The sequence below is a fragment of the Panthera onca genome, chromosome C1 (assembly GCF_046562875.1).
Source record: "Panthera onca isolate mPanOnc1 chromosome C1, mPanOnc1 haplotype 2, whole genome shotgun sequence".
Taxonomy (NCBI): Eukaryota; Metazoa; Chordata; class Mammalia; order Carnivora; family Felidae; genus Panthera; species Panthera onca.
In genome coordinates, this window is record NC_138346.1 from 58,945,639 (window position 1) to 58,961,872 (window position 16,234).

At 40.4% G+C, this 16,234-nt stretch overlaps 1 protein-coding gene across 9 annotated transcripts in view; it reads right to left on the minus strand.

The window, feature by feature from the left end:
- Positions 1-16,234, minus strand: part of LOC144617155 (uncharacterized) — a 131,624-nt gene that overhangs the window by 96,391 nt on the left and 18,999 nt on the right. The gene's annotated exons all lie outside the window — the stretch shown is intronic.

The window sequence follows — 16,234 nt, forward strand, 5'->3', positions numbered from 1 at the left end:
GCCCTATAATCTAGGCCACCCAACTCAAGATATTCATACTTCCGTGTATGCAATTCCTCCTACAGACAAAAAGAAAATAAAATACACTTATCAACACCCTAAGTATCAATCAACCTTTCAAATAGCTAATTTCATTACCTAATGACGATGTCCTTGTCAGGTTGGCATCAGCACCAATTTGTGGTTGAAGAAGTGGGCTGAGACTGTGTGTAATTTTGCCAGGTTCCCTGTGATTAGTCAGAGAGGGCAGATTAGGGACCCAGTGCTGTTGGGCAGGATGGATTATTGATGTAGTCACTTGTGCCCTGTTCTTTTTTTTTTTTTAATGTTTATTTATTTTTGAGAGAGAGAGACAGACAGACAGACAGACAGAGCATGAGTGGGGGAGGGGCAGAGAGAGTGGGGGACACAGAATCTGAAACAGACTCCAGGCTCTGAGGTGTCAGCACAGAGCTCGACACGGGGCTCTAACTCACTGACCGGACCGCGAGATCATGACCTGAGCTGAAGGCGGATGCTCAACTGACTGAGCCACCGAGGCGCCCCTAGTGGAGATTTGTTTGATCAAAAGAAAAGGTACTATTCCCCTTCTTTTCCTCTCTGGACAGAAACCTAGCTTTTTGTTCGGAGGCTCAGAACACTCTTATGCTCAGGTATAAGAGCTTTAAGAACTTCTTTGTGTTTTGAAAGCTATCCTAGAAAAAGCCCCAACCAGGACTTTGAGAGTTCTTGTCTCTTCAAGAAAAGAAGCCTAAATTATCCTAAAAAGAGAGAAGAGGCAAGGCAGTGTTTCACAGGGAAGACAGACAGGGTTCTACCCTGAGAAGATGGACTCCCCAGAGGCTGGAGGGAAGTGTGAACATTTATTGTACCCGAGTGTATAGAGCAGTTCAGACTTTTCCACTCCACCATAGTTGCAAAGGGCAAAGAATGTGCCACCCTCAACCAAACTCAGGCACTTGTCCCATCTTAAAACTTGACTTCTGGGGAACCCCAGAAAGGGAAAAGGAACTAACATGCACTTTACACCTGTAGTGGACCAGGAATGTTTACCCCCATGGCCCAGGGAGTCCTGAGAGCCTTCACCGGGTGTCGAGCAGATGGCAGCCCTACCAGGCCGTGTTTTTCCTCTTCTTCCCCATCCCCTGCAGCTGGCTACCAAGATGCATAGAAAGCTGTCCTTGTGTACAGATCCCTTGGGGGTCACACTTGGAGATCTTAGCTATCTAAGCCCGTGGAATGTGGTCATCTGCTTACAAGTTCATGGCCTATAATGCATTTGGTTCTTTATCAAAATAAAAACCAAACAGAATGAGTAAAAGAAACTGGCCATGAGAGAGCACAAACTGTATGTTCCGTTTACATGAAGTTCAAAAACAGACTAAACTCGTCTAATGATAGTGGTTGGTACAACAGTTACCTTTGACTGGGAGTGGGGCCCAGGGAGCCTTCTCGAGGGCTAGAAACTTGCTATATCTTGATCCGGATGGTGATTTCACAGGTGTGTACATATATGAAAATTCACTGAGTTATACACTTAAGATATGTGCACTTTACTGTTATATAAATATCACCTCTGCAAAATAAATAAAGCAAATAAGCCAACAAACACAGACAAAACAATAACCTACAAAGATCTGCTAGATCCAACTTGCCTATTGCCGGGACCACTTAGTGGTCCTCTTACTGGACCTCTTACTGACTCAATCCTTTCCCAATTCCTAAAATTAATCTGGCTCCTTTACCCCATAAATGCACAGGGAATTTAAAGAGCCAGAGAAGAGCATTTAGCCCAAGAGTCCTCACCCATGGGGTAAACTGTAGCATGGTGTGTAGATGCAGAGATGACAGAGCCAGACTGCGCAGGTTCAAATCCCTGCTCTGCCACTTAATGGTTAAAGCCTTAAGCAGCTTACTTAAATTCACTATTCCTCAGTTTCCTGATCTATATTAATAGGCTTTATAATGAGGATTAAACAAGATTAATTGATATGAAAGCACTCAGTAAATACCCAATATTACTACATGCCAAGCCCACGGTAAGCACTTTACCAATCTTATCTTCGTTTAATCCTTGCAGCACCCCTGTCTGCTAGATGGTGTTGTCCCCCATATTACAAGTGCAGAAACTGCAGCTCACAGAGGCTAAACTTGCCTAGGTTACACAGTTAGCAATGAGCAAATCGGGGTTTGAATCCAGGTCTATCTTTTCTTTTCCTGTTAAGAAGCTTCCCTGATGCTTACCTGGATCCTCCCAATATACCTGTGTTCCATCTACTCCCTCTTGGACTTCCCTAGGTCTAACCCATCATGAATCTGCATTTCTACTATTACATGCTGCTGAAACTGGACTACATAGCCCACTCTTCAGGGAACTTTCTAGTCTTTTGGATTCTGAGCCCCCAAGTACAGAATAATCAACCTAAATAATAGGCAATGATTGGATCAACATGGTGAACTGAGCTCGTAAGACCATGTCCTGTTCCACCCCAATTTTCATACAATGATGGAGTCAGGAGGCATGTGGATGGGTCAGCCAGTTGAGCATCTCTTTTTTTTTTTTTTTTAATTTTTATTTATTTATTTTGAGAGAGAGAGAGCACGAGCAGGGGAGGGGAAGAGAGAGAGGGAGAGAGAGAATCCCAAGCAGGCTCCATGTTGTCAGAGCAGAGCCCTACAAGGGATGAACCGTGAGATCATGACCTAAGCTGAAATCAAAAGTGGGGTGCTTAACTGACTGAACTACCCAGGAGGCCCTGAGCATCCAACTCTTGATCTCAGCTCAGATCTTGAGCTTAGGGCCGTGAGTTCAAGCCCCATTGGGCTCCAGGCCGGGCATGAAGCCTACTTTAAAAAAAAATAATAATAACAACAAGGGGAAAATGTTTTTAAAGAAGAAATCCACACAGCTCTGGTAAACAAGAAAGGGTACTATTATCAGAAAAAATTTGAAATATCTGGAAGATAAAAGTTAAATGAAATCAACACTGACAAGCATGAAGCAAAATTACATCCCAAGAACTGGCTACAGAATACAAACTAAATAAGTGATTAAAATGGGAATGGGAAGGTAAGAAAAAATCCAGAGAGATTACAAATTCAGAGGGACATTTGCAATAATAGAGAAAAAGGCTCTGAATCAACCATGAGGATAATTTACTAAAGAAGTGGATCCAGAACATGGGCCCATTGCCTTCCTATGCCCCAAAACTGTGACAGAAAGAAAAACATCAGTAGTGTTTGGCCTGGGGAGGGAACAGAAAAGCAGGAGGAAGTGTTAGGAGATGACAAGGTAACTCTATAAGGAAGAAAATGTGCACAGTCTGCCACCGGAGCAAAATTTTACTTACTTTAGCATCATGGCAGGGAAATAGCGCAAACCTATGGTGTATTGGCTTTCTGTTGCTGTCATAACAAAGTTCTAAAGCTTGGTGGGTTAATACAATACAAATTCATTACTTTACAGTTCTATAGGTCAAAAGTCCCAGGCTAAAACTGAGGTGTCAGTACTCTTTTTTGGAGACAAGGGGAGAATTTGTTGTTTTGCATTTTCCAGCTAGTAGGGGCCACCACATGCCTTAGCTCATGCCCCCTTCTTCATCCTCAAAGACAGCAGTGCCGCATCTCTCTGACTTTTCTTCCATAGTCACAGCTCCTTCTGATGACAGATGCAAAAGCTTCTCCACTTTAAAGGAATCACCTTAATAATTGGGCCCACCTCCATAATCCAAGATAAACACCCTTTGTCAAATTATTTAATTTGTAAAATCGCTTTTGCCATATAAGGGAACATGTTCACACGTTTTTCTGCCTACCACATGTGGTTATTGGGTACCTGGCAGATAACCCTGCTTTCTGGTTTGGCAGTTGGAGTACTGGCTGTTCTAGCTGGAACCTGAATCTGGAGTGATACTCACAAAGGCTGGCAGCTATGACTTAACCAGGCTATTCTAGTGGAGTACCCTTGGCTGCGGCCCCCTTGGTTCCTACTGGCTTTCCAAGCCCGATGTGCAGCCTTCCAGTCAATTCTGTGAGCTACTCAATAGCCGGCCAATAAATTACTTTTCTGCATAAGTTAGCCAGAGCTAGTTTCTGCTACTTACAATCAAGAATTCTGGGGGGCCTAGGTGGCTCCATCGGTTAAGCATCTGACTCTTGATTTTGGCTCAGGTCATGATCTCACAGTTTGTGAAGTCTGAGCCTCACTTCCTCGCTTCAGACTCTGCGCTGACAGTGGAGGCTGCTTGGGATTCTCTCTCTCCCCGCTCTCTCTCTCTCTCTCTCTCAAAATAAATACATAAACTTAAAAAAAAAAAAAGAATTCTGACTGATACAGAATTCTCTTAAATACAGAGAACTGGTGATTGCCAGAGAGGAGGTGGATGGGGGATGGGTGAAACAGATAAAGGGGGTTAAGAGGTATAATTTTCCAGTTATAAAATAAATAAGTCATGAAGATGAAAAGTATAGCATAGGGAATACAGTGAATAATATCATAATAATGTTGTATGGTAACTACACTTAACTGTGTGTGGTGAGCATTGAGAAATGTACAGGATTGCTGAATCACTTTGCTGTAATCACTAATACAACATGGTATGTTAATTACAGTTCAATTAAAAAAAAGATAAGTTAAGGCAACATGTTCTTTTCTGAAGCTAGAATTTGATTTATGATAATACATTTCTAGAGATCTACAAAGAACTTGGAAGGAACAAATTCAAAGCAGTTATTTAAAAACTTTATGAATGTTTCATATAAATATAAGAAAAATATCATTTATTCATAACAATATATATGTATTCATAACACTGTACAGTAACTTCTAGATTTGTAAATTTAAAGTGATGTGATTCAATAAAGGTGTTCGGGTTAAAATCATTAAACACAGAGAATAAACTGGTGGTTGCCAGAGGAAAGGTGGGCAGGGGATGGGTGAAATAGATACAGGGGATTAAAGTACAAATTCCAGTTATGATATAAACGAGTCATGGAAATGAAAAGTACAGCATAGGGGAATATAGTCAATAATATTGTAACAAAGTTGTATGGTGACAGATAGAGACTACACTTATCATAGTGAGCACCAAGAAATATACAGAATTGTCAAATCATTATGTTGCACACCTGAAACTAATACAATACCGTATGTCAATTATACTTAATGATAAAGATAAAATAAAAATTTGTAATCTAAAAATGAAAGAAAAAAGATTTCCGACTAATAAAAAATATTCTACACCCATTTATCTTTAAGCAAATGCTTCCTGAGGACAGTCCTCACCTACCTATGTAGAATTTATGTCAGATTTTGCATTCAGAGGAAAGGCCTGTCAAATAGCACACTCACACAAAAGCAGATAAAATCCATGCCACTTATGTTTAGTAATCGACCTAGTTCTTCCTTTTGTAAAAGTATAACACCGAATCACCAGACATCAAGGAAAACCAACATCATGGGAATCTAATAGACAAAACAAGAGAACAAACAGACCTGACTGGAAAGAAAATAAGATCAGAATAAAATTTTCATCTTAAGAAAAAGGCGGATGGGGTTCATGTGGTATATTCAGGAATATTTGGGAATATTTTGCCTACAAACCACAAGAGCATTCAGAGAGTAAGTTACTGGAACATAAAATTTCAGTATCACACTTCATTCACCACTGAATCCCAGCACTTAAAATGATGCCTGGACAGTAGGAACTCCACTCCCTACAATATTTGTAGAATGAATGATCCATGGAACCTATACATAACATTTACTGCTGTAACCATTTTCAAGTATACAATTCCATACCGTTTAGTACATTCTCAGTGTTGTACAACCACCTCAAGGTCTAGCTCCAGAACTTTTTTGTCACCCCAAATGGAAACCTCCATTAAGCAGTCACTCCCCGTTTCCCTTTCTCCACCCTGGCAAACACTAACCTACTTCCTGACTGTGTAGATGTGCTTATTCTGGATATTTCATATAAACGGAATCATACATGTGGCCATTTGTGTCTGGCTTCTTTCACTTAGCATGTTTTCAAGGTTGAGCCATGTTGTAGCATGTATCAGTATGTCAATCCTTTTCAGAGGTGAATAACATGTCACTGTATGGGGACACTACATTTTGTTTATCTATTCATCTGTTGATGGACACTAGGCTGTTGCACTTGCACACACCATTTTCTGCCACTGCACCACTGTCTCCCTCCCCGGTCAACTCTATCTCAGTAGCACCACCACTTACCCAGTTGTTTAGGCCCCAAACCTAGGAATCATCCTTGATCCTTTCCTCCCCTAAGTCCCACCCCACCCTGACATCTAAACCATCAGCAAGTCCTGTTGTATCATCCAGACACACCCCGGTTTTGGTCACATTTCACTACTTCTCCAGCTACCACCTAACACAAGCTACTGTCTCTCTGGTCACACCTAAATGTCTGTTCACTTCCTTTTTCCCCCTCTCCCCCATTCATTTCCCCACAATAATCAAAATTATCTTTTAGAAGTATGAATCAGACCATGCCACATCAGTGCTTAAGACCCTTCCGTGACTTCCCATTACAATATAACAAAATCTAGATGTCTTGCTATGAGCAACAAGGCCAGCATGATCCAGCCCCTGCATACCTCTCTGAGCATCAATCCTATACTCTCCAGCCATGCTGGCCCATCTTTGAGTCTCTCCCACACCAACCACTTTCCTGACCTAAGGCCTTCACAATCCCTGAACTTCTGTCTGGGACACACCTTCCCCTCAAACTTTGCTTGGCTCCCTCCTTCTCATCATGAAGGTCACCTCTGCAGAGAGGCCTCTCCTGACTCTCCTATATGAACTAGACTAGTCTCTCTCTGACCCCATACCTTCCCGGGTTTTTCCTTCATGCAACTAAAACCCTATAAAATTATTTTCTGTTTATTATCTGTCTCCACCCCCCAAGAATGTAAGCTTCAAAAAAGGTAACTTGCCTTCAGCCAAATCCCCAGGGCCTAGAGCAGTACCTAAAACATATGAGGCATTCAGTAAATACTTGTTGCTTGAATAATGAATGCATTGCATTATATACACACATAGAAAGAGGACTTTGTGTTCAATAAACAGAATATCCGTTCTTTTTAAACATCCTTGAACATTTACATGAATAGGCCATGAAGTGCTCTTTAACCATGTTAGTGAGAGCATAAATTAGTGTAAGTTTTCTGGTGCATAATTTGATAATATATATCCAATTTTAAAATTCAAACACCCTCTGAACCTGTACCATATATTGGCACACTCGTGTTAAATCAAGTGATCCTTTATGTGTGGGCCTATTTCTGGACTCCATTCTGTTCTATTGTCCATTTGATCACTTTCAGAGATGATACAGACATTCATATGGATCTAAGAAAAGTTTCCTTTCCACAATATTACTGTTTTCTATTGTTCGATGTCCTAGAGCTGATTATTCTATACAGCAATAGATGTAGTAAAGATTTAATACTGAGGTCACATTAATATAAAAAATACTTTTTGGTTGTGGCAGAAAGATTTTCACCATATTTAGAAGAATATTCTGGGACACTGTCCTCCTGGACCTTGGTATCTCTCTGGAGGGGAGAGTAAAAATTTGTTTTAATTACAGGAATCACCACTTTGCCTTTTTATACTGTTATCAAATATTCTTCTCCCCTCCCAAAGTTCCTGAAGGATACTGAAATAACTGTTGCAAATTGCTGAAAAGATGACATGTTTGAATGCACTCAGGTATTAGAAATGAAACATCTTCCCGCCTCCCCCCTCCCCCAAATGGGGGAGAGACAGAGAGACAGGGAGAGAATCCCAAGCAGGCTCCATGCTTAGCACAGAGCCCCATGCGGGGCTCAATCCCATGACCATGAGATCATGACCCGAGCCAAAATCAAGAGTCAGATGCTTAACGGACTAAGCTACCCAGATACCCCAGAACTGAAATATCTTATAAAATCAACTACTATGGGTTTGAGAAATTGTCACTTTGGTCCATGGTGCTGAAGCAACTGGATATCCATGTGGAAATATAAATGAGATTCTTTGTTACATGAAGCACTCTAGCACAGTAGACTTTTATTTGTCCATTGTGCAAACAGGAAGGGCAGAGAGCCAAGGATCTTCTTCTGATTTGACAGAACAACTCTGACAATGTTTATACTACTTGGGAACATAAGTGTCAACTACAACATTATCACCAGAGCAACAAATAAGACTATCTTAACAAGTCTTAACAAGTAAGACAGAATGACAGGTGTCATTAAAGGTTATACTCACATAACATGGCAACAATTTCTAAGATATCTAGCATCTACAAGATTCCTTTGTTCAAATAATAATTCCAATAACATATTTGTATTACAGAGTACAGAATGAGCTGACAGCAGTTGTGAATATTTGTGCAAGGCTCGTATCACAGAGGAAGCAAGACTGATGTCCTTGTGAGAGTTCACATTTGACACCGTATCTCATTGGGTCCTTTTACCAAGTTTTACCATGAGGAAGGTCATCTCTCTCTTTGTTGCAGAAGAGAAGAAACAACTTTTCATCTCTTTATTAGAGTTTGAAAAAAATTAGGAAGTTCCGTATTTTCAGAGCCAGGATCTGAAATTTTATTAGTCAGCATTAAAAGCAGAACACAGACCTGTGGGGTTCAGATTCACTGTGGAAAAATAGATTGTTAGAGGATTTGACTTGATGCCAGTGAAACTGAGACAATTTATCTTCCACATTACAAAAGAACAAGTCAAGCTGACATCAGACTTCTCTTCAGCAACCCGAGTACTAAAACACAATAAGATAGAGGGGTCCTATCACCAAAGGGGGGAATGTGGTAGAGCCCCTCCCTAAGGAAAAAAAAAACAAAAAAAGTCAAGGTAACCTGGCTATACACATACGTGACAATATCCCTCACGACCTTGTAACATGAGACCACTTAATCAGACTACATGTTTGTGTGTTATCATATATGGGAGACAAAGAAGTAAAATATATATAAAAAACTATGCCACGTGGTGTACGGGGCTCAGTTCCTTGGGTACAAACCCAACTGAGTGGTACCTGCAGGAATAAAGTTGCTTCCTGGAAAGAACAGAATGAATGAATGAATGAAATAAAACAAAACACAATAAGAAACCAGCTACCAAATGTTTTGGTAACATAGTTTTAGTTAAATTAGAATATTGTACCTAGGCAAACACAGTTTAAATGTGAAGATAAAGACATTTCCAACATGCAAGGACTTGGAACATTTACCTCTTACGTGCTCATTTTTGCAAAGTTGCTTGAAAATATTCTGAAGCAAAACGAGGAGAAAAGAAAGGAGACCACTGACCCAGGAAGCAAAGAAGTAAACCCAATGAGCAGGAAAGGGAAGTTCCAATGTAACTCACTGTGGAGCAAGATGAAAGCACAACCAGGAGACACTGGAGAGAATGTGATGCCCACAGGAGAGGTCATCAGGAGAAAAAGGTACATGGAGGAAAAGAATGGCAATGGTAACAAGTGATAGGGTAATTCATAACATAAAGGCAAATGGCACAAGAGACAAAAAAAAAAAGAAAGAAAAAGAAAAAAAGGAAAAACAAGTAGAAATAGGGAGAAAAAGCCACAAAATTTAAAAAAGGAAATGAAAGTACAGCCTGCCTTTTTGTTCTAAAGTAAACAGAACCCTGCCCTTTGGGGTGAAAATTTAGTGTTGGAGTGTATACCCAACAGATAAAGTCTGTGTGAATTACAGAAAACCTTCAAAGCTGCGGGGTGGGGGTGGGGGGCAGTTGGGGAGGGGGGTAGGCAGGGGAGGGAAGCTAGGCTCAGAGATTTATGCCCACAGTCTAATGAGCACAGACAACCATAACTGGTTCTTGAGGAAAAGAATGAAAAGTTAAAGGCAGCATTTTAGTAATATTAGCCTGACAATAGGAGAGGCGGGAAACCGAAGGACAAGTCTGTTGCAATTTTCCAGGAATGAGGTGGAGGAATAAACAGACAATAGAGAGGGAAGAGAGAACCTATCAGAAAGGCATTTCAAAAGCCGAGCACAGGACTCAGATACCAGGAGTGGGTAAAAGGGTGGGGGGGATGGCCTATGAACTGGAAAAATGGTGACAGCTTTTCATCGAGAATTGCCATTTTATTATTACACACATACTTTTCCTCCGCCTCCTCTTCTTTCTACTTCTTTTCCTCCCTCCAAGTTAATATTAAGCTCCTTGATGGTGGAGATTAAAGCTTGTGTTTGTTTCCTTGACACTAGCACAGGATCCTACAACTAGTCTCTCAGCTAGTGCTTGTGATCATGACTGTGGGTGCTGGTGGTGGTGGTGGTGGTGGTGGTGGTGAGATGATGACGATGATGATGATGACGACACGACGATGTTTCAATGCCTTAAGTATAGGAGAATTGGAAGCAAGAGTGACTTGGGGTATAAAATAATGACGATAGAATCAGAGCTCTGGTGAGATGTCCGCTCCCGTTGGGAACCGGAGAAAATACTTTTTGAAAATATTGCTGCTACTTCCTTAGTGAAATGCCTTCATTTTCCACTTCTTTAGCATTTTTTACTTAATTCCATCTATACCTATGCAAAATTAAAATCAAACAGTATGGAGAAGTCTGACTACTGTCAAAGAAACTCATTTCAAAATTCTTTCAAAGCCTTTTTTGACTGAAAACAAACAGACTTTTTTAGAAAGCAGAGTTATTTAAACAAGCTCTGTCCTGACAGTCAGGCCTTCTACATCTTGTTTTGTTCTTGTTTCTGAAGATTAAAAAAAAAAAAAAAAGTTATTTTCAAAGAAAGCACTAGGTGGCACTTGTGATGTATTCAATAATTACCTCAGATTCTGGAAAAGGTTTGGTTGGGGTGGGGGTCAATGCAATAAATATTGAAACAGGAAAATCTTCATTACAATAATGAAGATCAGTATCTTATGATTGTGTTTACTATGTTACTATGTATGAGTAATATCTTTATGCAGTGTTTGCATTTAAAATCTGAGCTTCAGGGGCGCCTGGGTGGTGCAGTCGGTTAAGCGTCCGACTTCAGCCAGGTCACGATCTCGCGGTCCGTGAGTTCGAGCCCCGCGTCAGGCTCCGGGCTGATGGCTCGGAGCCTGGAGCCTGTTTCCGATTCTGTGTCTCCCTCTCTCTCTGCCCCTCCCCCGTTCATGCTCTGTCTCTCTCTGTCCCAAAAATAAATTTAAAAAAAAAAATAAATAAATAAAATCTGAGCTTCACTTCCTTATAAAAACTGTGAAAGGAACCAACATTTCTATAACATGTGAAAATCCCACATCACTAGCATAATAAATGAAAAAGTAGTGTTTGATTTGCAAAAATGGACTATATATGTTTTTTTAAACAGCTAGGTCCGCTCTTCTACTTAAAATATTTCAATTTGTGGGGTGCCTGGCCAGCTCAGTTGGTAGAATATGTAACTCTTGATCTTGGGGTTGTCAGTTTCAGCCCCACGTTGGGTCTAGACCTTACTTATAAAAAAAGCCAAACATTTCAACTTGTAAAAATAAATCTTTTTTATAAAATAAAGCTTTCCCACGGTCCAACTATTGTGTAAAGCAAAATGAATTATTAATTTTTAAAAAGACACTATAGTTAAATTTTTTTGAGTAATATTAACCAAAATAAAAAAACAAATTGAAAACAGACATCTTGGCATATGTTTACCATCTTTAAACTGATAACATAGTGACTTTAAGCAAAGGTATTCTCTTTTCTGGCATTTGGTTAGGCAGTTCCTATTTGGCAAGTTGCTTAATTATCTCATGACCCCATTATCTCAGTCTCCATTACTATGGAGAGACTGAAAGCTCTTTTAACAAAAATGCATGTTGAGAAGGTATTATTTCAAGTAGAAAATATTGTTGCCAAATACCATGGCAATCTTAGCCTGTAGACCCTGTCATATTATTGCATCTTGCCCCTACCTATTGTCTGGACCTTCACAGTAACCATTATGGATTAGGTTCACTCATGGCTTCATCTTACTATTCTATGCTTATTCTCTTTTGTCTCATTTCCACTTATTATTTTAAGTGTATTTTTTCTTGCTATACCTTTGTAGGATAATTTAACATAATGAAGTCCTTTTGGGACACGATGGGTTATAAATAAATTAATGAAAATGCTAATATGCTGTCTTTTAATTACACTAATTTGTAGGTTTGGGATGAAATTGACATTTTGAAGGTAGTATCTCATGTAGTCGTAAACTCCACATGTCAGAGCTCAGAGCTAAATATGCAAAATTGCAGCAGTACTGAAAACATCTTGGATCTCAGCTTAACAACTGTGAGTTTCACAATTAAGTTTCAGCTTAACAATTGATAGGAATGGATTCTGTCTGACTAACTCAAGCAAAAAGGGCCTTGAACAGAACGATAGCCAGGAGCTCACAGGATAGATGGGAGGCTGGAAGGCCAGGACAGAATGAGGACAGCTCCTGGAGTCCAGGCAACAAGAACAACTTCTGGATCTTTCCGAGGTGCTGCAGCTCCAGTGTATGCCCTCCCTCTATTTCCCATCCTGTGTACCTCTTCTCAAGATTAAAAGTTTCATGATCCAGATTGCTTAATGTGTTCTGTGCATTCACAGATTTCTAGAGCTAAAATCAAGGGAAATTTACTATGGAGTAAAAGTACATCTTGAAAGTTTGCCAAAATATAAGGAACTATAAATTCCAAAAAATAAAACATCCCAGGAGTCTAGCTGTCTTCCCTTAGGTTAGTCACATGTGGCTCCTTAGTTGCAGTGAGATGAAGAATACTAATTTACATCCCCACCAAGATTACCAACAGAGGGAGCGAGGGAATTCCCCACTAGGAAACAGAGGTGTTCCTGGTAAAGGAGGTTATTGCTGGTTACCAAAAAACAACCTATGTGCAATATACTACAGCAAGAGTGGAATTAATTTCTGTGTTGTATTAAAAAACCCTGATGAGGGGTGCCTGGGTGGCTGAGTCATTTAAGCGTCTGACTTTGATTTCAGCTCAGGTCATGATCTCATGGTTCATGAGTTTGAGCCCCAAAGCAGACTTTGTGCTAGCAGCGTGGAGCCTGCTTGGGATTCTCTCTGTCTCTCTCCCTGTCTCTCTCTGCCCCTCCTCCATGCATGCGTGTGCTCTATCAAAATAAATAAATAAACATTTTTTTAAATAAAAAAATAAAAACCCCTAATGAATAGTGTCCCCCCCCCCCAAATTCATGTCCATGCAGAACCTCAGAATGTGACCTTATTTGCAAACAGGATCATTACAGATGTAATTAGTTGAAAACCTAGATGAGCTCTTACTGGATTAGGGTGGGCCCTAAATCCAGGGAGAGTGTCCACATCAGAGGCAGAAGAAAACACACCTTCTTCTCTCAGAGAGAAGGTGATGAAGGTGATGTGAAGATGGAAGCAGAGACTGGAATGGTGTATCTACAAGTCATAGAATGTCAAGGGTTGCCAGCAACCACTAGAAGCTGGGAGAGAGGCATGGACTGTTTCCCTCAGAGCCTCCAGAAGGAATCAACCCCGCCAACAATTTAATTCTGGACTTGTGGCCTCCAAAATGGTAAAAGAATAGATTTCTGTTGTTTTAAGCCATTCAGCTTGTGGTAATTTGTGATGGCAGCCCTAGGAAACAAATGTACCCCCTAAGAACAGTTTCTTTGTGCAAAACCCTAAGTGGTAACACTATGGAAGAAGGTGGTTAGCAATTTTTATGGGAGTGAATAAAAGTTCTCTTTTGCTATTTCAAAAGGAAATAAATCTACGAACGGTTTTGTTTATTCCACAAAGAGCTACCAAATACTTCTTCTGCACTGGGCATTGTTCTAGGGGCTGAAAATACAGTGGTGAACAAATTAAGTAAACTCATGGAGCTCACATTTAGAGGGGAAACAGTTAAAAAAGTAAGCAAGACATAGTCTGTTGAGATCAGGGCTATGAAGAAGGTGAAACTGGATGATGTGTTCTAGAGTGAAATGTAGGAGGCAGGAGGCTGTTTAGGCTGGGTGGTCAGGCAAAGAGGAGAGAACTGAGAGCAGACATTACGAGGGGTCAGACATTTGTGTCATGGAGGGAAAATATTCCAGACAGAGGAACTGAGAGAAAGGGAAGCTGAGTGACCACTGACAAGTGAGAGAAGATGTGGGGGCGGGGGGGGCGTAGATTTAGGCAGAGGCAGAACACAACTACTCTGAGATATGTCATGCAGGTAGAGGAGATTAAGTAGGAGAATAACATCGCCTGATTTAAACATTTAAAGTCAGTCTGTTCACTGTGTGCAGAGAAGATTATAGGGAGCCAGAAGGAGCACCGGACACTTGGGAGACAGCAGCATTAGGCTGGATGAGAGCAGGTAGAGCTCAAATTAGGGTGGTATTCTGGGGATGCAAAGAAGTGGACTAATTCTGGATATGAGGTAGACTTTGACGAGATTAGTAAGTATTACTTAAGTGTCTTCTTGGTCCAGCATTGCTTGAAATTCTGTAAGGGATACAAAAAATATGATACTACCAAGATTCAAATATCCAGGAGTTTTGCATTTAATTGGACAGATAAGACATATGCATATATTTATAAAACATATATAGACTCAAAATGCATTATAGTGTGATGGAAATAATAAATGCAGGAAAGAAGGCTCCAGTGGGTTGAGGTCATAAGGAAAACTTCATAAACTTGAGATGGGCCTTCAAAGACATGTTAAGATTGAAGGAGAGCATTCCAGTTTGGATAAAGCACGAACAAATTTAAAAAGTAGAGATTGAATGTGCACTGTTTGGGGTGGGTGAATAAACTAATCTGAATGGATTAGAGTTTGTATACAGTGAATAATGCCAATTAAATTAGATCAGTAAAGTGAGGATAGATGATAGAGGGTTTTGACATCGAGAATGAGTTTAAATTTAATCTTCTAGGGCAGGGGTCAGCAAACTTTTTTTGAAAGGGCCGAATAATAAATATTTTAGGTTCTGCAGGTCATATGGTCTCTGTTACAACTACTCAACTCTTCTGGGGTGCCTGCATGGCTTAGTTGGTTAAGTGTTGAGTTTGGCTCAGGTCATGATCTCTCTGCTCTCGAGTTTAAAGCCCCTCCCCCCTCACCTTCCCCTTATCCACCTTCCCTTCTCTTCCTTCTCTCCTCCCTCCCCCACTCACAGGCACACCCTTTCTCTCTGTCTCCCTGTCTCTCTCTCTCTCTCTCTCTCTCTCAAAAAACCAAACAAAAAAACCCTCTACACAACTACTCAACGCTTCCACTGTGGTCTGAAAGCAGCCATAGATGATACTTTTCAAGTGACTATGGCTGTGTTTCAATAAACATTATTTATAAAAACAAGTGGCAGGCCAGATTCGGTCATTGGATTACGGTAGCAGAGCAACGGAATAAAAATGGTGTTTTACGAATTTTTGAAGTAACTAGGTGCAAGGGTAGGGATCATTTCTTTGTCACTTAGCAATCCATTTCCCCTATCCTCCTTCCTCACAGTTTCCAGACTTTCAGTCAGATGTCAACTTCTCTCACATGTTTAGGGAGAAGCCAGATGAACTTCTAGTTCTAGGAGTAGTCTCATATTAATCTAAATTCATCTTAGATTCATTAATCTAAGGTCATCCCATTCCCCATTCAGCAAGGGTAAGTTCAGGTAACCGATACCTGAGCCACATAGTGCATGCCATTTCTCCAGGATAGAGGGAGGTTCAGGAAGGACATCTGAACTAAATTTGTCCAGTAACATGCACTGTATCCTTTGTAGTAATGGAGCTTCTAGGAAAGCAACCTTCTGACTCTGGAAGAGCCAATAAGAGGACACTCTCCCTTTCTGGGCAGGGTGGTATATATAGACATAAAACTTGGATTTCTGGATTTGGGTAGTTGGTTAGTTAGTTCGGTTTTTGAGAGAAGCCAGGTTTGGACTGACGCTGACAAGACTGAAGGCAGAACAGAGAAAGGTAAAGAAGCCAGGTCTTTGATGACATGGTTGGACTACTAAATCAAACTAACCCTGTGGCCTATCCTACCTTGGTCTTTTTAGTCTTAATAGCCAATAAATCACTTTCATTGTTTAAATCTGTCTTGAGTTTTCTGTTACTTGAGCTTTTGGTTTTTTTTTTTAAGTATTCCATTGTTACAGAAAAATAATATGGAATGGGGAGATACTGAAAGGAGATACTGAAAGGAGATAGATGGAAGATGAGGCATGAAGTGGTAAGGTACAAGGTG